A 27855-nucleotide genomic window follows, 5' to 3' on the forward strand; every position below is an offset into this window, starting at 1 on the left:
ATGACACCTTATGGGGATAATTCATAAAAGTTCTAAAAACTTCCTCTTGGCGCTCACTAAGCTTTCCATTTTGTGTGACAGGGGACAAAAAATGACCTTTGTTGTGCAACAACCACCCTCCATCACCTGCCTGAGGGACAGACAACGTGTAACCCCACCTGCAAAGACAAACTCCCGGCTCCTAAGCTGTTTCCTCCTTGGCTTCATTGACCTAGTGGCCAAGGACAGTTTGGTTAGAAAGGCGTAGGCTCAGTGGCTGCGAGCCCCACGTCCGTGGGGAAATCCATCAAATGCATAACAGACAGTAAGAAAAGCAGCCGCATTTGCGAGGGCCAAGCCCTCTGCTGGGGTTTAGGGCGGTCCCCACCCCCTGCATGGTGGTCACCAGCACACGGCCTCACACCCCTCCTGCTGCCTGTGCAACTGACCTTCCCAACCTTACACATCACTTACGCTACTTTTTAAGACAAAAATTAGCAGTGGCTTGAGAAGTCGAAAATCTATAAAGGACAGGGAAGGAATAGAAAATGTTGGGAAAGGGTTACCTCAGGAAAACCACCAGGCTCCCTCCCCCGCAACAAACCTTCCAATGGAAGGTGATTCTGGATTATCCCAGTGGGGCCGATGTCATCACCAGCGTTCTTACCAGGAAACTATGATGATGGACAGAGGTCAGAGAGAAAGGGTCAAGAAGCGGGAGGAACAGAGACAGCGAGAGACACAGACGCAGAGACCTGGCTGTCACGTGGTCCTGGCTGGAGGTGACCAGGATGCAGGGACTTGGCTGATGTTGGTGAAGGGATCTGTTGGGAGCCCCAAGGGGGAGGTCAGGACTGATTTTGGACGAGTGTTTACCCGCATCCTGGTGCTGACCTGTAAAGCAGGCGTCTCCGCTGCTGTGTTCCAATTAGAACCTGATGCGAAAGCCGTAGAGGTGAGATGTGAGCAGTATTCAGGTTCCCAAAGTGCGCGGTCAGTTCCCAACACGTGAGCTGGTTTTACGAAGCAATTGTGTTTATTAGATTTAATCCATATTCCTAAGAAGAAGGTGTGTCTAGGACAATTCTCTCTGCATTCCCGAGGCCCCACTGCACACGACAGCAGGAGGGAGGGGCAGAGCTGGGCTCCACGCGGGACGGGTGGTGTCTGTGGTCCGGACCTCTCTGGAGGCGGGGATGTCGTGCAGAGGGAACAGGCTGTGTCCTGCTGGTTCCTCTCACAGGTTGGGGTGTGGGGGCCACAGAGTCCAGGGGCACAACGCAAGCCTCTCTTCTTAGCCTTTTGGGCACCCCCTCACTATCCTTGGGGGCACCCAGAGTGTCAGGGACTGGCCTCAGGCCTCTTGCAGCACAAGAAGGAAAAGTCACGCTTCAGAGCTGCCAGAGAAGGATGGGTCCCCAGCCCCCACAGACTTGCAGAAAGCCTGGGCTGGGGCTCCATTTATACGCTGAGGCCCCTATGTCCCTCTAACTCGGGAGCCGTGAGGACACTCATGTCCCTGGACATCAGGACAACACAGACGCTGTGTCTGCTGTCCTAGGGACGTTTGGGCATCCCCTTTCCCTCGTGTGCAGATGTCTGAGTAAACGGCACAGGCCCCTGGGCAGGATGGGGATTCTTACCGTGGAGACTGCCCAGGCATCGCAGGGCCCATCTCCTGGGCAAAGGGTTGTGGCTTGTTTGGGGCCAGCTGTTTGGCCTGGCCATTTGGGTGCCCCGCAGGACAGCCCCGAGGACAGAGCTCCCGGGAGGTGGAAGCGTTGCTAGCCCTGCCCCCGGCCTCCCTTCCACAGATGTCGGTCCCTGACAGCTCCCTGGCAGCCCCGCGTCCGCTTGTGCTGTGACGCTTCCTGCATCAACACCAGGCAGGGGTGATCTCAGGTGGGCTCCCAGAGCCAAGGACCCAGGTACCTGTGATTTCTCAAGGATGTGCTTCTGGGAACCAGGAAGGGGCAGACAGCATGTACCTCTGGTGGCACCGGATGCAGCCCCTTTCTGTGGGCCGCTCGGAGCGCACCTGCCCGCTCAGAGGCTCTCCCGCCTCCGGCACAGAAGCCGCCAGCAGCCCCGCCTGCCTGGTAAGGAGTCCCACAACTGTGGGCCGCTGGCTGTGAGGGCGGAGGGAAGGCAAAGCCGCAGCGCTCCCCGCTGTCTGACTGGGGGCTGGCTTACTGAGCGGTGGGAAAAGGCTGCACCCCTGCAGAGCCTGGGCTGCGTGGGCACTGGCATGGGAAGCAAGATTCCTCCACCCAGGGAATCAGGAAAATAAGTGATTAAAGAGCCCCTGCGCTCTACACAGGGGCAACAGAGCTGTGCCTGTACCTGCCAGTCTCTCCTGGGAAGCCAACAGCCTGCCTCCAAAGACTGTGCTCTCGGGGCTCTCTGCAGGACTCGGGGTGCCGAGCGGCACAGGGTGGGGATCACACCCAGATTCCTGTTGGCTACACCCAAGTTCTCTCAGTACTGAAACGTTTCGGGGACGACACTCAGCTCATACACTTTTTAAAGATGAGTTAATTGGCTCCAGGTTTCCAGTTTCCCAAAGCCTCACAGCGGAGGCGTCAGGAATCGGCGAGCACAGCGATGCCTGAAGTACAGCCTCAAGTCAGAGAACTTCTGAACGAGGCCTGGTCATCAGCTCACAGTCATTTAGGCCAAAGCACGCTCACGACTCATCAAGCTTGACCTTGAGTTCTATTTTCATTTCTGAAGGGATCAAAAAAGTCATCTGTGGTAAAATGACTGCCTGCAGGCTGAAACCTACCAAGCCTTCTACCCAGGTTTTTTCAGGCCTAATGAAGTTTACAGAATCGTTCACATGCTCTGAAAACGACCCCTGTATAAAGCGTGGTGCTGAGCTGGCATGAAGACCAGGGCGCCCACAGAGCGCCGGCGGGCAGGGGGCGCAGGGTGAGTGTGGCTGGAGGGGAGCAGCAGGGCGGAGCTGAGACAGGACGGACATGAGGGAAGTTTGAATAAACTGCCCGGAGAGGACAGGGTGCGGTGCTGAGCGGCCCCCGAAGTGCCCTCCGTGTCATGCGTCACCATGTTAAGTCACAGATGCTTGGACAGGAGGGCTGTCCAAGTGTGATTTCTGTCATCTGTGTGTAGTTCAGTTTACTCCAACGAATGTCTAAGAACAGCAATTTTGATGGGAAAGTGACAGACAGGCGAGGTCACGGGATGTCCAACTGCAGAGGGAACCTGTCACCAGCGACAGCATTTGTGAGGTCCCCGGGGGACAGTTTCCTTCTCAAGGCATTTGAGTCCCTGCAGCTTCACAGGCTGAGGCTTCGTAAGACTTCACCTGAGCTCGGGCTAAAGAGGCCCTGCTGCTGACGTCGCTGACGGCCCTCCCTCGTCCTCGGTGATTTAAACGTGCCCCTGTGCTCCTGGGGTTCAGTGTAGGTGGTGTCCCCGGCTGCATCACTTCACTTTGTGGGAACAATGGCAGACTTTTCTGATCACTGGAAGACAACTTCAGTCTCCAGTGAGATTCAGTAACGCAGGTAGACTGTGGGGTGGGTTTCAAGTGGTTAAGTCCAACCTGAAGACCTTCATAAAAGCTGAGTGTGGGTCAGGGCCTCCTGTGTCCGCAGGGGAGGCGGCTCTGGCTGTCGGGCCGTATGGCAGACATTTGCCGTGACTCGTGACAGCTGGGTCCTGCCGGACTGGAGGGTTTTCTGCCTCAGGTATTAGAAAGTCATGACCAGATGTTTGGAGACTCCCAGGCTGGTCCCAACACCTTTAGCACTTGCATTTTTTTTGCCAATATTTTCTCACTTTATTATTTTCTCCTTCATGAAATTATTTTTAAAAATCTGTGCCCTTGACTTTCAGGAAAAATAAAGCATAATCCTTTGAAATAATGTACATGCATTTCATTTGTCTGATTACTTGTTCAACTTACGTATAAAATTCATCAGCATAACATTAGCATAATTACATCTATGCATCTCCCCATCTCCTCTTCATTAATAGACTCCAGGGTCGACCTAGCTTGTTTCCCCAGCTCCTTGGGGAGGGTACGTCCTTCTAAGATTTGTCATAACACAAGCGTCTCCTACAGAGAGGTGGCTGCACACAGAAAGGGCAGTCACCACCGGGGTGCCCGAGATTCAGCCTGCGGTGCCCACACCGCTTTACCCACCAGGTATCTCAGGTAGGGTCCTCAGGAGCAGACCCTCCGATGGGGCCGTGATCCTAGGACTCACCAGGTGGGAGGGAGTCAGTCATCTCACCCCTCTGGAGTCACCCCACTGGGGTGAAGGAGCTGGGGGAGTCGCCCACCACATCGCATCTTTCTTTGTTTGATGGCCGCTCCCAGGATGTGACTCCCCATACCAGTTACACTCATGGGATTCTAATCTGTTGATGTGACGGAGTGATGACCTGCCATCGAGAGAGCGTTGTTGTTCGTCATGGTTGCCTAGAGAGGAGAGAATGGCCTCCCACAGGGCCACCAGATTTGGCCAGAAGGCAGCAGCAGCAGGAGCGAGGGGAAAGGCTAGGACACAGCTTTTCCTGGGGTTTCCTCGGGGGGTGGGGCAGGGACAGCTCAGGGTTGGCAGTTTGAATGCAGTCAGCAGGCTCTGAGCCCGGGGCAGGGCTCTACTGTCTGGCACCTGGGTGATGTAGGGGAGGGGACTATTGGCTGGTGTGGGAGTCACGTAAAGGGGGTGATGGCTTTGGACCTGGGATTGGTTGGTTAGCACAGGAAGGCATGTTCACAGGATGCTGTTTCTTACCTTAGGGAGGGGCGGGCTCTCCCCAGACGTGGAAGGTGGAGGAGACGGGGTGGGGGTGGGGCCTCCAGTATCTGCTCCAAGTTCCCAACACAGACAACCACTCCCCCTTCTCCTCTGCTGGAGTTTGGGGAGACTGGGTTCCCAGTGTCAGACCTTTCTGCTCACATAGTCAGGGGCAGAGGACACAGGTCAAGTTCGAGGCGGCATAAGGCTGCTGCATCCCACCCTTCCCTCGGGAAGAACACCCTGAGGCTTGGGATTCTGCCAAGGGAGGGAAACGTTTGGAATGAGATGTCCCCTCCCCCTGTGTCACTGCAGACAGAGTGACTTAAATGCAGTTCCAAGGTGGAGATGAGATGCTTGTTTCTGTCCAGAACGCTGAGTGTGTGCTCTGAGTGAGCATTTTGGGGAGACAGTGACTTTGGGGGACATTGTCACAAATGCGAGTTTCACAGGCAGACTATTTCCCGTGAGACCCACGCGGTCACAGAGGGCCTCACAGGAGCCCCCCTGAGTGACCCTGAAGGCTAATGTCAGGAAGTAGCGTGGCTTACACCTGCCACCCTAACACGGGCTTACCTGTAACTGCTCTCGCGCTGCCCTCTGACCGCGTCTGGGCTGTGCGAACAGCCCCTGGTGCCTGTGAGGGAAGCGGGGCCGAGGGAGGACTTGTCTGCTGTGGTTCCTGTGAGCAGGGGTCAGTGTGCCTGCGGCGGCTGCGTTCTTCCTTTCTCTCTGAGCCCAGCCCCGTGGGTTTCCAGACCCCAGCGCAGCTGAAGAGCCCAGTTCACCTGCCTTGTGGCTGTTGGCTGATCCCACAGAGACCTCCCAGCTCCAGGCTTGTGCTCAGCGGCGCCATCACCTGGGGGCGGGGGCTCGGCTGTCCACACCTGGGGGCTGGGGTTCAGCTGTCCACACCTGCACAGGTGAGCGAAGGGAGTGCCAGGTCCTCTAGGCGTCCAGGCAGGGGAGGGTGCTTACAGCAGACATGATCACGGATGTAAAGAGGTGAGAGCAGGTGCACAGCTGCTAACGGTGTCCAGGACTGAAGGCCCAAGGTGTGACCACCAGACGAGATGGGAGTGTGAGGCACTGCCCAGTGGGCTCGTGTCAGGAGCCCCCGTCACGCCCAGTGCAGAGCTTCCCAGCCTGTACTCTGCACACCTGGGAACCTTGCTAAGAGGCCAGCTCTGACTCGCTGGGTCTGGGGGGAGCTCGAGATCCTGCATCCCTAATGGTGACCACCCGTTCCCACGGAGATGCTGACCCATGGGCCACACCGGGGGTAGCTGTCCAGTGAGGGAGCCGCTATCTGTGCCATGTACATTTAAATACATTAAATGAAATTAAAATTTGGTTCCTTGGTGCCCTGACTTGAGCAGCTGGACAGACCAGGAGCATGTGCGTCACTGAAAACGTCCCTTGGAGGACCCTGTGCAGACCGCAGGGCTTCGGCGAGAAGTGGCTGAGACGCGCCCACAGAGTTGCTATGCCAACTGCAGTACCGTCGTATAATTCAGTCAGCACAGAGAGTCTGGATGCAGCTTGATTAAGAATCAGATCATGGACGTACAGGAGAAAATTAAAACAGCTGTTAATTGAATCTGAGTCCATATCTCCGAGAACTGATTGTAATGGGGAATCCTGACTGATCTCATTCCCACATTTTTCACAGGAGCAGATTGAATGCCACGTAACAACCGCTGGAAGATGGTGCCCTTTCCTGGTCGATGCCAGTTAGAACCTGTGCTTCAGGCTTGGCCTCCGTGGGGCTATTTGCTGCCCGTCCACGTCCAGGCAGGGCTGCATGTATGTCCTCGCTCGATGGGTCCCTTCTCTGTGTCGCCCGTGCCAGCCCCGGCTCCAGGCCCAGCCTCCGACTGGCTGCAAAACGCTGGCTGTCACATTGTTTCCAGCTTCTCTCGTCTCAAATCCATCCGCCCCGCAGCTGCTCAGAGACCATTATAGTTTCCATCAAACTAACTATCCTTAGAAACGTACATTATGGCCAAAGTGATAAGGCAGGGACAGACAAATGAGTGCTACCGAACAGGAGAAAACCAACCTACGTATTTATGCAGGCAATATGATTGAACGCCTGGAAAAACTTATGAGGAATTCGAGACAATCTATTAAAGCCACACACACGTGTTCAGCAAGCTGGCGCTGCTGGAGTGAATAACAAGCATTTCCCTATAACAGCACCAGCCAGGGAGCAAATACGACAGGCGGGGGCGCAATGGCAGCGGCTGCTGGGTGCCGAGGGCTGAGGCTGGCAGAGCCTCCAGCCTCTGCAGACCGCGCCCGACTCGGGCTTCCCCACCTCTGCTGGCACAGCGCACCTGCCGTCAAACCCTTGTCTCGGGTCCCCATCTGGTAACCCGAACTGAGATGGCGCCTTCTGGAACCCCTTCAGCTTCCACCGCTCCCAACAGGACAGGCCAGCAGGGTGACCTGGGCCCATCCTCTTGTGACCCTCACCTGTGTCACAGGTGAGCTGTTAGATCGTCAAGGTTAAGGCAGTGGCAGGTCTCACAGAGATGAGCTGGTGGGCCTGGACCGGAAACAACGCCCCGTGATGCTGACAGTGAATGGTGACATCAGTCATCACAGCCCCTCAGAGCTGGGGGTCACTTAGAGACCCAGTTCCATTGCCCTCTTACTGATGGGACACTTAGGCACAGGGAAGAACAGAGATCGGAGGCTGGGGCCTATGGGGCCTGGTTTCTGACACCTCCCTGGACTCCTGGGTGTTTCTGGACATGTGACGACAGCAGTTCTGTGCGCTGGAAAGTCAGAGGCCACCTCCAGGGCCGCGGCGCTGGGAGACCACAGGTGTGTCCCCTCTGCTCCTGCAAAGTCTCAGCACTCAGGTCTGTGATGGGACACGCCCCCCAGGGGAACCGTCACTTCTCAGTGAAGGGAGGTCTGGGGTCCAGCATGCAGGGGGTGCGGCCCCTCTCCCACATTCTAACTTAGAAAAGTGAAATAGATGCGTGTGCTGGCTGTGGAAACACGCTTGGCCGCTGTCGTCAGGGCCCCCGTCTATGAAGATGGCAGATGTGTGCTGGCTGCAGCCTCATTAGGTCCTGGGGACTCTGATAAACACCCCGCATTTACATCCTAGAGGAACGAACGCCTCACAGCGTTGACTTTGGAGGAAGACACTGAGCGCACAGGCCTCCACGTGGCAGCAGCTACTGCGCTGGCCAGCGCCCGCCGCCAGCTGCTCCGTGTCCGGCTGGCCCGTGTGCAGCTGCTGCATGATAAGGGCCGCACTCCCAGTCTCTCTGCTCCTTCCAGCTCTCGATGCTCTGCACTGGCCTAGCCGGCTGCAGGCTTAGCGGGGCAGCAGGATCCACAGCGTCCTTTGCTCAGTGCGCTGGGAGCGAGGGGACACAGGCACAGACACTGCAGTACGGCCCAGCTCTGCCGCAGGGGCGCCTTCACGCTCTGCCTGTGGAGGGCGGTGGCGGCTGCCCTTGAGTCACAGTGTTAGTTAAATAATTCTTGAAAGTTGGTCATTGCATTTCAGGGACTTAATATCTTTGTTTGGCAGCAGAGTTCTGCAGACCAGGGCTAGTTGAGAGACAGAGCCCAGGCAGAACTGAACAGATTCCAGTCAAGACTGGGCACTTGTCATGGGGGCAGGGGATGGCGGGCGTGGGGACAGGGCGGGGACCTCACACAGATTTCAGGGTACCCGTGCCTACAAATGCCCCAAGAAGTGCTGGAGCCCGTTTGCTGCACCAAAACACTGGAGCATTCCAAAATCATGCAGTTCTTCCAAGAATGCAACGTCCGATTGAATATCAAGCATCAAGCCACCTCCTGCCTGCCAGCTTTAAACTATATAGTTTTCACATTTTGTGGTCCTCGGTAGTCTTCTCACCTCCAGGACTGCGGGCATGTTACATACACTGTCACCTGTCTACAATTGTCCCAAAGACACAGTTTCCAAAAGTATCCACAGCACACATTGTTTCAAATAGCAGCAGTGTTTTTAAAGAGGGGTGTGTTTCAATATTTAAACATTTTCAGGATACTTTTCAAAGTAGCTCTTATCACTCTCCCTTTCCCATCGCAGCTGTCCTGGCCCGTATGTCCTAGTCTGTGTGTCCCAGCCGTGTGGCCCAGCCCGTGTGGCATGGCCCACGCAGCGGTGCTGAGGTTCGAGGTCCACCAGCTTCCCCAGGAGCTCGCCACAGGACCGACTCAGGGCCCTGGGGCCCCTGACGTCACTGCCACGCGCTCACCAAGGTGGTATTTACAGGCACTGTCTTCTTTGCCTTCAAGAGAAAAAGAAAAGATTATGTAAAGCACTGTTCAGGTGAAGGGTTTTTGAAGCATCTGTGATAACTGCAGTCTTTTTTATCAGAAATCCTGACTGGGATGGAGAACACGTGAGCTGACGTACATGTGCGTCTACAAATGCCCACGTTCGTGGGACGGCAGGTCCATTTCCATTTTTGCTGTCCCCGAACCCTGAACGGGCAGCCCACACCTGGCTGGTGGCCGTCCTGCCTGGTCAACTGGGACCCAGCTCATTCGGGCGCCCGCACCCCTGCTCCCAGGCCTACCGCCGAGCTGGCGACAGCGCGCAAGCTGCCAGGCCCTCCTGACACCTTCCTACCGCCTGAATTTACTGTGAAATAATTGCTTTTGGGTCCATTTTGAAATGTCAAGCAGTGAGTAAGGCCTGGAATATTTATAGATGTAGGGTCCCACTTGCAGGACCTCTTAAAGAGGAGCAGCCCGCAGTGCAGAGGACCCGGGCCTGCCTGTGCGCCTGTAAGGAGCGGATTTGCAGGCAGCTGGCGAAGGGTGTGGGCCTCCCCGGTGGGCTTCGCTGGGGGGTCTGTCACTGCTGCTCGGGGCTGAGCCTAGCAGCTGAGCGAGCGGTGGAATTGCGTCTCCCTTTGGGGTCTTTCCATGGCTGCTTCTCTCTCACCTTGCTCTAAAATATTTAGAAGGAATACCTTATTTGAAAAGCTGGTGGTCAGGTGACCTGGACGCTCCACCTGGTTGGTGGGGGGAAGGCTCCCAGCATGGCCCGCCCACCTCTCAGGCAGCTCAGAGGCAGGAGGCGGCCCCTGATGAGCTGTGGGGGTGGGTGGCAGCCCACCCTGGGAAGACGGGAAGTAGCCTTCTCCTGCTCCTGCAAAGACAACTGGGTGCTCACTGGACACCAAGGCCACTGTCCCAGGCCCGTGGGTGTCACCTCCAGGCACCTGTCCGTGCAGAATACATGGCCCCCGGACACCCTCTGCTGCCGGCGCCCACTCGTGGCCTTGCCACCTTTGCAAATGGCAGCAGCACAGCTTCCTCGTCCAGGGCCCACCCGAGGCTTTCCTCTTGTCCACCTGTGTCAGCCTCTTGTGGGGCCTGTGCAGCCCGCCCGCCTCTGCTCCTCTCCCACCCGCTGCTTCTTTGGGTCCCTGCCACGGCCTCCAGGTGGGTTCTGCTCGTCCTGTCCGAGCCCCTCAGAACCCTCAGGCCCCCATGTTCCAGCTTGATCAGGGCGTAGCTGTGGGTTTTCCACAGACACTTGCAGCAGGATGGGGAGCCCCCCGATGTGGCCCCTGGTGTTGGCCCATCATGTCCTGGGGCAACGGTGCCCCAGGGGCCTCTGGCTGTCTGTGCTGCTCTGGTGAGCGTCACGCTCTGAGGACGCAGCAGCCCGGCGAGCTGCACCTGTGGCCCCAGCGTTCATGTGCCGGCTCTGGGTGTCGGTGACAACAGAAGGCCCGTGTCTAAGGGGACATTTGTCCGCGAGGTTGCTTGGTGCTTCTGCTGTGCTGGGCATGGTCTGGTGGGTGTGAACCTGGGACACAAACGTCTCCACACTTTGTCCCCAGGCATGTCTGTGCACAGGCCCTCCTCCAGACCTCCTTGCCTCTTAAACCTTTTCCCTGGGACCTAGTCCGGTCGGCCAGGCCACTGGCCACTGCCCAGGAGCCTGCGTCCATTCTCCTGTTGGGCCACTTCATGAGTGGATGACCAGACACTGCTCACAGCTCCTCCCTTTGGGGAGAATTTCCCTCTCCTCCCTGTCAAGGCCATTCCTGCTGTGGCTGTGACGAAGCCACCACCAATTCTTGGCCTGACTGGGCCAATCCTTGCGTTTCTCCTTTGTCCTGCTGGCTGTACAGGACGATGCCCCATCACCTGCCCAATATGGCCATCTGCTCAGACGGGCAGCTGCCACGGACACGGTGGGTGGTACGGGGCTGTTTCCCGCTGCTGAAGCTGCCTTGTGCTTTCCGGCCCTGCTAATGTGAAATACATCTTTTCATCTTGGGGTGGATTTCTGCAGGCCCATCTGACTTTATGACTTGCTGCGTCTGGCAGAACCCAGCTTACATTGGTTGGCTCCTGTCACTGATGCCCCTTGGCCAAGCGCTCTGCCTCTTCAGGCCCAGTGATGTGCCAGGAGCAGTCAGAAGTGCATGTGGGTCTCAGCTGCAAGTGGCAGGCCCGGCTCCAGCGTCCCAGGGGCCATCTGAGTTGCACCCTCACCTCCACACTTTCTCCAGACTCCTAAGAGCCACCGTAGCTGTGAGTTTGTTCGTCCCCTTGGGTCTTTGTCAGGGTGTTACATTCTTCAAGTGCCCTGAGTTCAGTGACTATTCATTCACCCAGCCTTGGCCTCCTCGATCAGCCTCCCGGTTCAGTCCTGGGCTATTTCCCGCCCCTTCCCCATACACACCTGCTAACTTATCTGGTGATGGTGAGGGTAGAACCTCTTTCCCCTTATCAGGCCAGCGTGTCCACAGTGCGTTAAAGCTGGGATTTGAACCTAGTCAGTGAGCTGGCAGCCTGGAGGGGAGACTGGGACGGCAAACCTTTTTGTGCATCGAGTCAGATGAGCCTTTCCCATATTTCAGGGTCCTGGGTTTCCCACCCAGCTAAGGTGGTAGCCTTCGCACAACAGATCGGACATGGCTGTTTCTAATGTTCTGAACCCCCCCCACCAGACCTGAGTTTGTCCCTCAGCCGCGTAGGTGCGTCCACCGCCAGAGTGAAGAACCGCTTGTAACCTACGCAGGAGCCCCCATGGAGCCCCCACTCCGCCCTTAATTGCTTGTTAACGGCTCCCTGCGTCTCATTGCCTGACAACTTGGTGATGAGCAGCTGCTGGCCTGTCTGCACGCACTGTTCCTCCTGCCATGTGAGATGTCTGAAGCCATGCACCACGGGCTGTCCCCACCGGCAGGGGTTCCTAGGCCAGCACAGCCAGCACACAGGCCACGTGTCTGTGTGACGTGCACATACCGCTCGCTCGGCAGAGAGAGAGCCAGTCCCCAAAGCCCGTTTTGCTGCTCATTCTATTGAACTGTTGGTGGTGACACCTATGCCAGCCTGAGACCTGAGAAGCAGAACCCAAAGCACAAGATTTATGGGGGAAATGCCGTGACAGGAGCAGAAGTAGCTGGTGCAACCCACGGACTCCATAGAGGCCCGATGTCTGAGAAGGAGCGAGGGCGTGAAAACCCCACTGTAGCCCGGCACACACAGCTCTGCCGGGGCTCCTTGAGCAGAGGAAGGGTCCTGCTTTTAGGATTCCCTCTTTGTCTTTAACTTTCGCCATTTTAATTGTGATGTGTCTCGGTGTGGGCCTGTTGGGGTTCATCTTGTTTGGGCCTCTCTGTGCTTCCTGGGCTTGTATGTCTGTTTCCTTCACCAGGTCAGGGAAGTTTTCAGTCATTATTTCTTCAAATAGGTTCTCAATATCTCGCTCTCTTCTCCTTCTGGTACCACTATGATGTGAGTGCTGTTAAGTTTTATACAGTCCTAGAGGTCTTGGATTCCTTTTTCCTTTTGCTGTTCTGATTGGGTGTTTTCTGCTACCTTCTCTTCCAAATCGCTGATTCGATCCTCTGCTTCATCTAGTCTGCTGGTGATTCCTTCTAGTGCATTCTTCATTCCAGTTACTGTGTTCTTCACCTCTAACTGGTTCTTTTTTATGGTTTCTATGTCCTTTTTATACTTGCTCTCTCTCTGTTGAACTTCTCACTAAATTCTTTGAGCATCCTTGTAACTAGTGTTTTGAATCGGTATCTGGTGGGTTGCTTGCCTCTATTTTGTTTAGTTCTGTTTCTGGAGTGTTCCCGTTTTTTCATTTGGGATGCATTTCTTTGTTCCCTCACTTTTGCTGCCTCTCTGTTTCTATGTCTTAGGTAGACCTGCTATGTCTCCCAGTCTCGGCCGGGTGGCCTTATGTAGTAAGTGCCCTGTGGAGTTCTGGAACAGTCTCCCTGGTCATCTGCTCCAGGTGCTCTAGGAATGTGCCTTGTGTGGGTTGTGTGTGCCCTCCTGTTATAGTTGAGCCTTGGTTGCTACTGGGACATCAGTGAGTGGGACTAACCCTCAAGGCTGGTTGGCTGTGGGGTTTGGCCACGTCCACAGCTTATGGGCTGCTGTGCAGGGGGCTTACCCTACTAAGTCGGATTTGCCCCGGTGGGTTCTGGTGCCTGTTGAGACTGCCCTTTGTGTGTGCCACTTGTGAGGCTAATTGGGCAGTATTCTGCTGCAGTGTGAAGCCAACCTCCACGTGTGTTGTTTCTGGGGCCTCTTGGGAGGGGCTCTGGTGCTGGCCCAGGTCACCCACTGCCTGGGACCAGCCGGGGACTACCTGGTAGGAGCTACAAAGTGATCTGCAGTTGGCCACTGCCTGTGCTGGACCTGGAGGTGTGTGGGAGAGGTCACACTGTGAACTGAGGGTGGCTGCCACCAGTACCAGGCCTGGGGTAGCTCTATAAAAAGCCAGGACACTGGAGGCCTGCTGCCGCCTACTTTGGGTTGCTGGCTCCAGTAAAGTTCAGCCGCCGACAAAGCCTCCTGCAGTAGGAGTTGGGTGTGGTAGGCGGGGTCCCAGTGAGTCAGCGGGGCAGAGCTCACCCGGCCAATCAGATTGAGACTTGGCCGTAAGCGTAGGGGGCGGGCTCAACACAGGAAAGATGGCGCCCAGCTGCCGGCTGCCTGGGAGGAGGATCTCTGACAGGGAAGTGCCGACTGTCCTCCAGGCCTCCCTCTGAAGCCTCACACCTCAGTCTGCTCCCCACTTGTCTCCAACGTCCCCAGAATCACCGTCCCTCTGCTGGAGCCCAAGGTGAGTGCCTGCGAGCAAGTGTGCGGGCCCTTTAAGAGGACGCCTGGGTTTCCCACCACCTTCTGTCCCACCCAGACGGTTGGAATCCCCACTAGTCTTCACAGCCAGATGTTGTGAGGCTTCTTCTTCCCTGGCACCGGTGCTCCGGGCTGGGGAGGTCACTGTAGGGCTGGGGTCCCTCGCTCATCCAGCGGGAACCTCTGTGGCCGAGATATCCCACCTGTTTCTAATCCATCACACTCAGGTGTGGGGCCTGTTCTGCGTCTCCGCCCCTCCTGCCAGTCTCGACGTGGCTTCTTTACTTCCTTAGTTATAACACGTCTGTTCAGCCAGACTTCAGATCATTCTCCAGGTTGATTGTCCTATAATTTACTTGTAATTTTAATGTGTTCACGAACGAAGCAAGCACAGCGCGTGTCTACTCTCCAGCGTGGACCATGGTCGCTGTGCAGGCATCTGCCTCTGTGCCACCTCTTCTATGTCCAGTCATCTATCGACACCACCGAGGGGCCTCCATATCTTGGCTTCAGTAAATAATGCTGCAGTGAACATGGGGCGCAGATATCTTTAGAGTTAGTGTTTTTGTTTTCTTCAGATAAATACCCAGAAGTGGAATTGCTGGCTCATACAGTAATTATACTCTTGATTTCTTGAGGACCCTCCATCCTGTTTTCCATAGCGGCTGCACCAGTGTGCATTCTCACCAACAGTGCATTTTCCCCACAGCCTCTCCAACACTTGTTATTACTTGTCTTGTGGATGATAACCATTCTGACAGGTGTGAGGCAGTGTCTCATCGTGGGTTTGATTTGTGTTTCACTAATAACTACAGATGTTGTGGATCTTTTCACGTATGTCTTGGTTGTCTGTATGTCTTCCTTAGAAAAAATGTCTTCAGATCCTCTGCCCATTTTTTAATCAGGTTCTTTTGTGTTGTTGAGTTGTCAGAATTCTTATATATTTTAGATATTAACCCCTTATTGGAAGTATCATTTGCAAATATCTTGTCCCATTTGGTTGGCTGCCTCTTTGTTTTGTTATGGTTTCCGTTGCTGTGCAGAGCTGTGTAGTGTGACGTGGTCCCCCCAGTGAGCCGTCTGCTTCCCAGCATTGCCCTAGCACATGGTGGCCGAGTAGACACAGTTTATGGAGAAGACGGGGTGTTGATAAGCTGCCGTGTGGTAGTCAGGACATACTCGTCACACCCCTATTACAGGAATGTGTCATGTTTTTCTCCCTCTGGCAACAGAAATTACAGTATCATTTTGATAAAATAATCAAGGGCAAAACATAATATGAGTTTCGGGTACACGCTAAAGAAAACTACATATTCAAGAAAGGAAGTAGCTTTTCTAAGAACAGCGGCCATTGGGGAAAAGCAGCGTCCTTAGGAGACTGAAAAGTAAGCAGCAAATTATGCCTCCAGATGGTGTACACGTTGAGTGCGTTCAGCACCCTGGAAGTGCTCCCGTAACAACGGAGGCATTTGCAGGAGGAAACACCAGCAGCTGCCGACAGACAGTTACCCCGTAAAGGTGGACATGGTGACGGTGACAGCAGGCAGGCTTTTCTGTGCTGACAAATGTTTGCAACGGGGCACAAAGCGTCTTGTCTGTGGTGGGCTCTGCCGTCCACTACTCATGGGCAGATCTCTCTATTTTTAAACTATGCTTTTTTTTCCAGTCACATAAGCTGATTCCAGGGGAATGCCACCCTGATTGTCACTAGAAGTTGTGGGGTCTGTGTCCAGCCCCATATCCCTCTGGTCCTGGACACAGATGACTCAGGGTCCTACAAACCCACCTTCCTGGGGGGAGGGGCCTTCAGGCCTAACAGACGGGCCACTTGATGACCCCCAGGTTCCCCTACTGGTTCCTCAGTTAGGTGACTGTCTCAATTTCCTCATCTGTAACATGGGGATAATGATGGGGCCCCACACCTGGGGTTGTCTCAAAGAGTTCATGTCAGGAAGGACACAGAGCCCTCGGGACAGTGCCTGGTGAGCTCAGAGAGCCCTCACTACCCGGCCGCCCCACTCCCACCCTCCCTCCACTGTGACAGAGTGAAAGCCTGCATGGCCAGCACAGCTCTGCCTTGAGCACCCCCTCCCGGAGCTCCAGGCACCCCTGCTCCCTCCCCAGGGAGGTGTGTGGTGACCATCCTCTCAGCCCCTGGGGCCCGTCTGGGAGGGATGGTTCAGTCCTGCTGCTGGGGTGTTGGTGGCTGTGGGCGCCCAGCCAGACCGAGTCTGCACACCGTCAGCTGGAGGAGGCCAGCCTGTCTCCATGGGGGCCAGTGGGGTGCCGAGGTCTGGTCCACTCGCCCCAGTTCTGGATGATCTGAACGAACTCCGGACCCCACGAAGGAACCACTGAGACCTTGGCTGGTGTGGCGACTTCCCGTCTGCCCACTCTGTCCCTTCTGTCCCCCTGGGAGTCCATCAGAAACAGTTCCCAGTTCACGTCCACCAGAAGCAGCATCAGCTTACGGGGCCTGACTGGCCAGTCCCTGCGTGTCTGTCCCTGGGGAGCTGACCTCCCCCTGCGGCTCTGTTCGTGGTCTGTGTGTCCCTTCATGTTTCAGAGTGGCACAGGGGCCACGTCCAGGCAGAGAGGGACTGCACCGTGGGCTGGGCAGCCAGAGACCACAGTCCTTCCTGCAAGGTGGTGACCACAGTTGCTCTCACCTCGCTCACTTCTGAGCCATTGATCGCAGCTGTGAAATAAGTTGATGTCCCCTCCTGTCCTCTCCGTCTGTGGGCTGATTTCTGTGGGGAGACTGCCTCTTCCCTGCTGTCCCCATTCCAGACCCCTCTGCTGGCTGGTCCTTGTGGAGTCTGGTCACCACGAAGCTGCCTTCACAGAGGCTTTTCACAGTCAGTTTTCAAGATCCGGAACGACAAAAGAAAAGAAATGAGAACCCACGTAACGACTGGAAAACAGCCAAGAGCTGTGGGCCTCGTTCTGAAAGCTGGAATTCAAATTTGGCTCAGTTTGCATGGCACCGCGTTAGAGGCCATAACTAAGCGTCTATAAAGGGAGAGGGTGGCCATGAGGGTGCTTGTACCCCAAAAGTGAGCTGCGCTCATTGGAGAACCTGAGAACAATAGCGTTTTATCTGCTCCTTACAGGAAACCGCCCATTAACAGAGGGGCATTTCCTGTCATTTCCTGAGGAATAAAGATGGTGAAGATGTTTAATACTGAAAATTATGTTTATGTTGTCTGTGCAAATGTGATAAGACCCACAGAGAACCTGTCTTCTGCGAGTTTGCAGACGCAGAGCCCGGTCTGGAGAGAGCCCTGGCGCTCAGGGCACGTCGCTTGGAGACGGCCCCATCTCTGGTGCGTGGCGCCCCTGACAAGGGCACAGGGGCACGGCCTGGCTTGCTGCCCCGTTTTGGGAGTGGGCCCCAGTCTGCCCTTCCCTTCCTGTCATTGTCGGGGTCCCAGCCCCTGGGAGTCAGAGCAGGAGCCTGGGCGGCCCTGCCACACTGCCAGCTGGCACTCAGCTCAGCTTTGTCTCTTTTGGGAACCGCCCAGCAAATGCAGCCACAGGGATGCGGCAGGAGGTTCTGATGAAGCCGCTGGAGGAAGGACGGCCTAGTGGCTTCACTTTCACCTGCAGATTTGCTGATGCGCGTGGATCTGGGGGAGAGGGAGGGGTCTTGGGTGCCTCCTTTTGGTCTCCTTGAAGCCTTAAGTGATCAGAATGCAAAGTCTGCAAACAAGGGAAGGAGAGCAAGCCTGGCTATTGTTGAGGGAGCCACGCCTGGGGCAGGCAGCGTGCGTTCTCTGACGTCCCAGGGCCTTGGTCAGCACCCAAGGCCACAAGGCCGTCTGCCTGGCCACAGACACCGGGGCAGATACGCCCGCATCGGTCATTCATTCATTCATTCATTCGAATATTGGCTGAGCTTCTGTTGTGAGCACCTCGCTGCCAAGGGCTGTGTCTGTACAGATGGTGTGCACAGTTCCCTGCACGAGAGGGTCTCAGACTGTCCCCAGGCAGTGGACACGAAACCAGGAAACAGACCCCATGTGACAGGGCTGTGACGGAAGAATGGGGGTCCTGCATGCGCAGCAAGGAGGTGCACTGGGGCGTCCCGGCAGAGGCAGACTGGGGGTTACAGAGTGTGCTCTGCATCCTTTGATGTGCGTCTGTGTGGCCCCCACCCCCCCAGAGGACCTGGTCTTTCTTGGTGGTCAGCCGACAAACAGGTCGGAGGTGCTATGCAATGGCCCCGACTGGAGCAAGAGTTCCTGGGGGCTTTGTGAATCTGAAGGAGGGTGCAGGGGCTGGGGGGGTGTCACTGAGGGTCTCGGGAAGGTGGTCGGACCAGTGTTGGTTGCACAGCAAGTCAGGAGCCACTTGGCGTCTGGGGAGCAGCAAAGCCGGAAGTAAGGCCGTGACGCAGCCCCCAGCCGACCAAGGAGGGAGCTGGCAGGGCGGCTGTGGGGCGACCGGTCCCGAAACCCCACTTCCCAGCGGTGCCTCCATTTCCCCACCTGTAAACTGGACATCACAGTGCCTCCCGCACAAGGTGAGGATGAAATTGTTTACATGTAGCAGCTGGTCCAGAGCAGCTCACTGTTCATTCAACGCGTTGTCCGCACTGCTGCTCCTGGAGGCAGGGGCTGGTCCATGTGTGCGTGTGTGTGAGTGTGTGTGTGTGTGTGTGTGTGTGTGTGTGTGTCGGGGGCGGGGGGGCTGGTGGCTGCAGTCCTGCTGGTCAGTCTGGCTTTCAGGCTCCTTCTGCAGCAGAACTCACGCAGAGGGGAGGCCAAGCCCAGACCGGGTTGGGTGAAGGGATGGCTGCCCGTGAGAACCCCACTGGCTCCTGTCCTGGTCACCTTTGGGAGGGGAGGCAGGGTCCCCAAAGACCCTCAGGGCCCCGCTGAAAAGGAGCCACCGTGCCCATCTCCTCATTTCTCACTCTCTGTGGGGACACTGTGCTGATTTATGGACCTTTTCCTTGAATGAATCCTTGCAGAAGACAATATTTAAATAACAATCCTAAATTTGCAACGCCAACTAATCAAGCTAATTGAGGGCAATCAGAAAGCCCTTTATTAACCATAAAGAGGGTAACTGCTCAGAGGAAAGTGATGAAAGATTAATATGCTAGTGGACAAAACTCAAAACTCACGTGACTGCAGACATCAGCAGGGACTTGCTTGGAAGTGGAATATTTACTCCAGTCAGGCGGATTAGTTCCCGTGTCAGTAAGGAAAACCACTGCAAAGTGGACAGTAGCCAGCCGTGCCCCCAGCACACGTGAGAAACAGACGTAGAGGGAAAGGGCTCTCTGTGCTGTGGCCATTGTCTGTGGGATCAGCGGCCCGCTCAGGCCCACCCAAGGGGCCTGGCCGTGACCTTGGGGTTCCATCCATTTAGTCAGTATTCCAGGTCTTAACAAACGGCACGTGGGAAATTAAAGCCCCCTCTGACTTCTCATATAAATAACTGATAATTCACGTTTACATAGAAATTTCAAGTATTTTCAGTGTTTTTTACATCATAACATCAGTGGCAATTATTTGGGATCTGGGCTCCTTGAAATACAGTAGGAGGTTATTGCATTGATTCATGGTTTACCAATACCTAACGTTGTGTTACTATTCTGAATATAAATGCCAACAAGTATATGCAAATCCTATTTCACGATGGGGAGGAACAAGGGCCCAAAAGGCACTCAGTAATGGACCCAATGCAGTGCCTACAGCTCAGTGATAAGCCGGGAGCAAAGGTTCCCTCACACACAGCTGGGGACGGACGTCAGGAGTCAGGCGAGGGATCCTTTGGCCAGAAGCGTCTGCGGGGAACACGGGCCAGACCGCGGCAGGTCCAGGTAGCGGGCTCCTGCCCCCGCGGTGGGAGCCCAGCAGCGTCCACTTGAGTCGGTTCAGCAGAGGGCGCCCAGCCCGACGACGTCATCCCCGTCTCTCACGTGCTGGACGGCAGTCTTGCAGTTAGTGCGGCCCTGGTTCTAGCGCGTGGCGGAGGCTGAGTGTGGGCACATCTCTCAGCTCATCCCCTCTCTCTTCTCTCTTTCTGTCTGATTTGTAATGGGCGTTAAAGGCAGGAAAGCAGGACCTGAACAGAAGGAAGGGTTCGGATTCCAACAGCTTCTTACTGTCCAGTGTGAGAGCTGGCGAAAGTGCGTGAGGACCGTGAGAGCCGGGACCGCGGTGCAGCCCGAGCCGAGCCCTCATCCTGTTAGAAGCAGGGGACTTGAGACGCCCTGTGAGCCTTCTGAAAACACGTGTACGTACACATATACAGCACACGCACGTGTATGTGCATATGTGTGTCGTATATGGGTAAATACAGTTCCGTGTGTGTAGACACCTTCCACTTATGCTTATAAACTTACGAAAGCAAAACAGAAGCGAAATTCACAGCCACACGTGTTCAAACACAGCAACTTACTGAAGCCTCAGCCCGGTTCCTAAGCTTCACAGCATCTTCAAAACGAACTAAACCAAAACTACAATCTGCGGTTAGTGGGGGCGAATCCTGGAGCGTGTCTAGGCGGGTGGTCAGGTGGCCACTGGGGCGGTCAGGTGGCCACCAGGGGCGGTCAGGTGGCCACCAGGGGCGGTCAGGTGGCAACCAGGGGCGGTCAGGTGGCCACCAGGGGCGGTCAGGTGGCCACCAGGGGCGGTCTGCTGGCAACCAGGGGCGGTCAGGTGGCAACCAGGGGCGGTCAGGTGGCAACCAGGGGCGGTCAGGTGGCAACCAGGGGCGGTCAGGTGGCAACCAGGGGCGGTCAGGTGGCAACCAGGGGCGGTCAGGTGGCCACCAGGGGCGGTCTGCTGGCAACCAGGGGTGGTCTGCTGGCCACCAGGGGCGGTCAGGTGGCAACCAGGGGTGGTCTGCTGGCAACCAGGGGTGGTCTGCTGGCCATCAGGGGTGGTCAGGTGGCCACCAGGGGTGGTCAGGTGGCCACCAGGGGTGGTCAGGTGGCCACCAGGGGCGGTCTGCTGGCAACCAGGGGTGGTCAGGTGGCAACCAGGGCGGTCTGCTGGCCACCAGGGGCGGTCAGGTGGCAACCAGGGGTGGTCAGGTGGCCAGTCCCATTGCACGGCCTGAAGGTGCAGTTAGAGGGCATCCCTACGCCTTGGTGTCTTTGCTCTTGGTTCTAACTGCCAGGAATGCTGAGGTCACAGGGATGGGCCTGGAGGGGAAAGGCTTTTACTGAGAGCGTGGGCAGGTGGGGTGTGGGTACTCGCAGTGTCAGGTGTGTGGGAGGCCGCCTTGTGAGCTGTTTCCACAGTAATTATGATGTAGACATAGTAATACAACGTCACGGAAATTCTCACTACATGATAAAACACATGAGTTAAAGCAGTTTAAAGAAATAGCTGTTAAACTTCTCATGTGGGCAGCGCCACAGAGAGTGGCGTGAGGGGCTGTCCTTTCAGAACTGGGTGCATTAAACAGGTGCTGGAGGCCTGACCTCTGGGTCTCCACCCTCCAAGGCTAGGTTCTCATCTACTAACGCCCAAATCGTGCAAGATGCTTTTAGGACGGAGCCACCAGCCAATAAAGCTGGGGGCACAGTTCATAATTTTAGTGCCTACAAAATACCTACTGGATCGGAGAGAAAAACCACCTAAACGAATGTCCAGTCCAGTAGGGGTGCGCTGGTAAGAATAAAGGCAGACTGTACGATTTGTAGAATTACAAACCAGTCCTCATCAGTTTATAGGAAACTGCTTCCTCACCAAAGGAAGGAACTCTCTGTGCCTCAGCAAAGGCCTGCAGAGACAGCCAAGGGTCACGCTGTCACAACCATTCTTAGCATCGGATCCGAACGTCCCCGGGGCTGCTGAGGGCCCGGTCTGCTCCGGATTTCCGGTCAAACAAGGAATTCAGTTTCTTCCATTAGGACTGTGGCTCCTGATTCTGTCTGCGAAGGTTGGAGCGCTGCCATAATTTATAAGCAGGGAGGAGAGGTGCATGTTACTGATTTCAGGAGCCTGCGAATCTGAGCTCATACATAATGAATGTCCTTTGATTTTCTCCCCCAACAAACTTGCCGGTGGAGTTGTTGTGACTGTAACTAAATATAGCATAAAACACACATCTCATAAAGAAGCAGAGACAATGGTGGGTCTGAAGACAGAAGTTCAATCCGGGCTCTGTCACAGGGGCGAGCTGAGGAGTTGGTTCTCATCACCACTGGGGGGGCGCCCTTCACCTTCTGAATCCCCCACCATGTGCCTGCGGCTTCTGGAGCTCGGGAGTCCCCTCCCAGTGGCGGTCTTTTTACTGCTCACCTTGCCACGGCAGGTGTGCCTGCATCTGGACGCCTGAGCCGAGCGTGTGGACCTGTGTACGCGTCCCATCTCACTCAAAGGTGAGTCAGCGATGCAGTCAGCTCTGTGGCTACATCCAACTTCAGGATTGTAAAAAATACAGGTATTTTTTCAGTTTCTTTTATCTTACGAAACATTAGTGCATCTTCTATATAGCATATGCTTCCCCCCCAAAAATAAAATGCAGTTCCCCAAACAAAGCTCACTGGTCCTAGTGACCCCGTGTGCAGGAGGCAGCAGACAGAGGAAGCCATCCATCCCCGTTTCCTAATGCGAGCATTTGGTCACCGAGATACATTTTGTTCCAGGTCAGGAAGGAAAGAGGCAGTAACGGTGGTGGGAGCAGCCCTACGCGGGTGGTTGTGGGATTCGGCCAACTTCACGGCTCTTGGGTCCCTCTCCTGAGCTGCGTTCTTTGGCTTCCGACTGGAGGTCATAACCGACCTCCTGATGGCGGATGAGTGGGTAGTCGAATGACTGCCCCAACCTCGGTGCCTTGGAGCAATTCCAGTCTCCACAGAATTCTCAATCTCTATTGCCCTTGATTGCCACAGGAATCCTGGGAGTTAGGGGAGCTTTCTTCCTGGGAGGGGGTGGTAGAGAATGACCGACCATCGCACAAGGTCAGCATGTGTGCTCTGGGCAGACCCCAGACGTCTGGGCACTGGGGCGGGGGAGGCCAGGACCAAGAATGCCACTTCCTGCCTTGTTACCACGAGCTTGTCAAAACCCGGCGGCCTTGAGGCCACCGTGCTGTCTGCATGCCATCTGACAGGAAGTCCCGCAGGCCCGAACGCGCCTTGTGCAAGGATGTTGGGCAGTGTTGATCAGCTTCCTAAGTATTGCTAGCAACCTGAACGCCCAATAACAGAGGGCCATTTAAATGGATTCTTATGTATCAGTAACACAGGACACTTTGTAGCCCCTGAGAAAGCCGGTGCAGATACATTGTCACAGTCAAGGGAAGGGCGTTTCCCCAGGTGCTCAGAGCAGTGAGCAGGCATGGTTGATTGGATTGCAGTCTCTGCTTCTTTGCCTTCTCTTTCTGCCATGTGGCCTTCAGTGCCCTTGAGTGAGTGATCTCACGTCCCACCTGATGATGCTGGGCTTGGCCAGTGGAGTGGGAGCAGATATGACACCTGCAGAGGCCTTGAACGTGCTGGAGCAGCTGGCGTGGCCTGACTCTGTGCTCTGGTGATCTGCCGCCGGTCAGGAAGCCCCTTAGTCAGGGGCTAGGGCAGAGACCACGCAGCTGCCCAGCCAGGCCCGTCCCGGTCACAGGACAGGGTACCTGCCCAGCCGGGAGCACGAGAATAAAGCCTGGACATTTGGAGATTGTTCTAAACTCATTACTGTAGCAGTAGCTGGCTAACACAGGGAATTGCAAAGCTCTTTCCATTGTATGACTCGCTATTTATAAGGAAAGCCGCTGTTTATGGATAGGACCGATTCGCTCTCTATTTATAGTTGAATATAATTCTGAAATGGTAAACAACGAATGTTTCTCTTTTGGGGGTAGGATTAGGAAGTATTTCTACTTGCTTTTTATGCTTCCTTATGTTTACAAACATGTAATTTGCACAGACATTCTTTTTAGGGAGTGCATTCTTTGGTGAGCAGTCATTGACTTTCTTTTAGCTACACAAATTTCTCTGCAATCATAATATTAAAATGTAAAACCTCCATCAGGGCTGAGCTTTCCAGAATAGTCTATACATAAGGTAGTGACCCCATCTGTTTTATAGTCTCATAACATCGCATATGGAAATGTTCAATAAATGTTCATTGAACTAAATCAAAGGGTATTCTTATACCAGGGGTGCCAAAAAATGTATACAAATGGACACTTTGGTCAACGTTGCTCAAGCAGTAGTTCTCCGTAATCAGAAGTTTCTGGACGCTGATGGTAACCAGTCTGAGCACCTCCTGTAATTGCAGAATTCAAACGGGACTTGTATTCATCTTTCGTTATCGGTATATATTATTATAATTTTATTACAATTTTCCCTTTTTAAAATGAGTATACATTTTTTTGGCACCCTCTGTATGTTGCCACCTAGCCTCTTCTCCCCAAATATAATTTAAAAAATTACCCAGTTGATAGATTTTTCTGTAAAATTCACTTGTCAGCCCTTTACAATTCCAAAATGCTCAGTGAGCAAACATTGATCGATTCCCAAAAATGCAAAGTATGGTGTGTCTTCTGCCGGGCGGAGATAATGCTCCCTTCTTGTTTCTTCTCGTTGATGTTGGTCTAAAGATGGGCGAGTACGTTCCTGGTCACTCGTCCTACAGGAGTAGGACGGGGGCCTGATGTGGTGCCCACGTGTCCAGGCGTGTGGGCTGGCGGACCTGGGCCTGTGACGAGCCACAGAGCGTGCTGAGCAGGGCGCCCCATGCTGGTCCGCACGGCAGGGCTGCTGGTGCTGTGTTGGCTGTCGTGCACCAACGTGATGCTTGTTAATGAGAGCCGGTGTTATTATTAAACTGCCTATGCCTCCATTTTTCTGTGCCAATTCATGATTTTGTTTGTATGATTTGGGAGAGCATATTTTTCCTACATGGGGACAGCATTTCTAGAAATTACAGTTCTAGTCTATTTGGGGTAGTAAGCCTTTGTGGCCTGTGTAAATAGGTATCGATCTTCTGAGGAATCTATGAAAACATGCAGACTCATCCTCTCCAGAGCTGGAAGCAGACTCTGATGACCTCAGCAGCCCGGGCAGGCGTGGCTGCGTCCCAGGGGAGCCAGCCACTCAGCTCCTGGCAGCAGCTCTGGGTGCCGTCCAGAGGGCTCCCGCTGGCCAGCCAGGAAGCTTTCCACTTGGGGTCCTGGTAGCTTTCCTGGAAAACAGACGTTTCGGCGACCGATTTGCCCTGAGTGGATCCCGTGCAGTTGTGTGGGGCAAAGGAGCATGTCCGGCTTTGGGGACATCAGTGTCCGTTTGCTGAGGCTTCACGCAGAGACGAGCCTTGTGTCCGCCTGCCGTGCCTGGGAGATGCCAAGACGCTGACAGGTGACGGAAGACAGGGTTTCCAGACATGGGTGTAGTAAGCATAGCTCTGTTGTTTGACTAGCCAAATCTTAGGCTCTAACTCCTTACGAGCTTATTCAAATCGATCCAGGCACGCACTCGCTGAGACACGCGCGCCTTCCTTATGGGAGTTCAGGGAAATTCGTTCTCCTCCACAGAGCCCAGTTCAGGTCCGGTCAGGGTCAGCGAGCGTGGTTTTGGCCATGGGGTTTGAGGCCCAGGCTTGCTGGCTGCCTTTCGTCCTGGGCTCTGGGCTGTGACAAAGGACATTATGTAAGCAGTCATTGATATGCAGGTTGTGACTTTGTCCCAAATTATGAATATAGCCTATTGGGAACCAGTTGACCCATTGTTTCGGGTCATTTGAACTACTAGACAGTGATATCAGATTCCTATGCAATCAGTGAGTTTAATTTCCCAGCCAGCCAGTCAATTAGGTGACCATGTGCTCACAGCAAAGGGGGTCACTTTGGCGGCTGTGCATCCACATGGCCTCCTTTCCCCAGGCCGGTCAGAGGAGAGGCTCACGTGGCCTCCACTTCAGGCCAGACGAACAGTCTCCAGTGCCGTTTGGCCCAAGCAGCCCAGAGTGCCAGCCCACATCTACCAACCAGGGAGGGGAGGGCACGCTGGGCTCCGCAGCCACTGCAAGGGGAGGGGAGGGTCCTCGCTGTCCCTGTGCTGTGGCCCCCAAGTGGTCGGATCCCAAATCACGACCGGAGGGATGCAGGTGGGAAGAGGTGAAAGGAAGCACTGCCCCCTCTGGCTCCTGGGACATCGGGGACATGTGGGATGGAGGCAGACCTGCCGAAGCCGTCACCACAGCCTTCATCCGACCACAGGCTCTGGGTGCACGGTCGGCTCAGCCCTGTGGAGCTGCCTGCGTCCGTTCTGCTCTCCCTGTGTCTCCCGGGCCGAGCGTGAAACACCCTCCATTCCCAAGTGTTTCTTCTGCACTTGAACTTTGTCTGTTCCTCAGTGTTCTGGGGCTTCCCCCAACCCCCACCATGGGGCAGAGGATGGTGCAGAGAGGTTCGTGGGAACCTTTCACCTCTTGAGAGAAAACTTCTCGGGAGGCAGGACTGGATGCGTTCCTTATCTTGATTGTGAAGATGGTGTCATGGATATAGACATTTTTCAAAACTTAACAAATTGTACACTTTAAGTATGGTCAGTTGATCAAATACCAGTTCTACCTGAAAACTGATAACAGTGAGAATTTGTGGGAGCCGCTTGTTAATGTGGGCAAATGTCGGTCAACGGTGAGTTCTTTCTGACACCCAAACCTTCCCCTGGGCTGGCCCCGCGTCCCAGAGTGAACAAGCAGGTGTCACAGCACAGAGTCAGAGAGGAGGCCTGAGGACGGGTGCCCCGTCAGCCTCCCGGGCCCTGGCTGGTGACAGAAATGCTGCTCTGCCATCAGTTAAGTGTCACGTCGTCCTCACCCCTCTGTTCCCTCCCAGGTCACTGTGAAAGCAGAAGGGAAAACACGAGGCCTGCGAGACAATTTAGGTAGAAATTGCTGCATGTGATTTATGGTTTTAATTAAGCTTTAATTAAAAAGGTACATGAGCATTTAGTAGTTAAGAAAAATGCCGTTGTGTTTGGGTCAATTGAATAACAGAAAGTAAAATGAACTACATATTTCTAGTCAGAAGCTTCACATAAGAAAGCAATGCACATAATTAAAAAGCAAATTTAAACCGATTTGGGCATAAAGGCTTTATAGCCGGGGCAGTGGCTTAAAGGAATGTGATTTTCCTTTATTGTGACACAGCTGGATATCAGATCCTGCATGTGAGTGGGGTTGCTTCCCGGGTGGGCACGGAGGCGGCAGGCGTGCGAGCCTGCACGTGACGCTGTCACTGAGCGCCGGCCCCCGCCCGGCGTGGCCGCGCTTCCCCGAGCCCCTCCCTCTGCCGTTTGTCTGCTTTGTGTTGTCCTTGGCATTTTTATTTGCTTCTTTAATTTTCACTAGGTCAGAATCTGATTTAGGGACACACGGACCTGCCCTGCTCACGAGCTCAGGCACGTGGGGTCTGGGAGGAGGGACAGAAGCCGTGGGGACAGTCACTCATCCTGCCCGTGGTGATGCTACCACTTTGCTCCACGGTGGGGTCAGGAGCGCCCACGCGTTTGGCCTGCAGACTCGCGGGAGTGTGAGTGAGTGGCCCCAGGGAGGGCGAGTCAAGGCCCTGGCTTGCTCTAGACGCCTGCACTCGGGACCCATAGGCTGGTGGCAGAGGACGGGCGATGTCAGGGCCGTGAGCAGTGCACCCTCACTCAGGATGGCAGCTGCCTGGCGCTGGGCACCCCGAGGCCTGCAGAGCCCGGAGGTGCCAGCGTCTGAAGGCTTGCGCCACCCGTAAGTGACCACCCCGCGGGCAGGTCCTCCCCGCCACGCCCATTGGCGAGCCCTGGGTGTTTCCAGGAGGTCTCAGGCCCAGCTCACTGGACTCCCCGCTCCCCCCCTCCCCATGCGGTTGTTGGCAGAAGCACCCAGGAACCTTGGAAACAGAGCTGACTTTGGCCTTCCCAGGCCAGGTGTGACCGACTGACGCAGGTACGCAAACGTCCCTCATTCAGGCTGGGTCCCCAGAGAGTCCGCTGTGCCCTTTCTAAGCCTCCTGGTGCCCC

The 27855-nt window shown here is 55.1% G+C and overlaps 1 protein-coding gene across 4 annotated transcripts in view; it reads left to right on the top strand.

Annotated features, from left to right (window-relative positions):
• TCERG1L (transcription elongation regulator 1 like) overlaps nt 1–27855 on the top strand; it is a 403196-nt gene that overhangs the window by 85324 nt on the left and 290017 nt on the right. The window contains exon 1 of one of the 4 annotated variants that reach the window (XM_088791742.1): nt 22060–22224. The exons of 2 other annotated variants lie outside the window; for them this stretch is intronic. The gene's annotated coding sequence lies outside the window, so the exon portion shown is untranslated. Of the gene's footprint in view, nt 1–22059; nt 22225–25001; nt 25201–27855 lie in introns of those variants that run through there. One more of the 4 variants, XM_088791743.1, reaches the window with a different exon arrangement.

This window comes from Rhinolophus sinicus, chromosome 15 (genome assembly GCF_057876585.1).
Source record: "Rhinolophus sinicus isolate RSI-liver-muscle chromosome 15, RSI-T2T, whole genome shotgun sequence".
Classification (NCBI taxonomy): domain Eukaryota; kingdom Metazoa; phylum Chordata; class Mammalia; order Chiroptera; family Rhinolophidae; genus Rhinolophus; species Rhinolophus sinicus.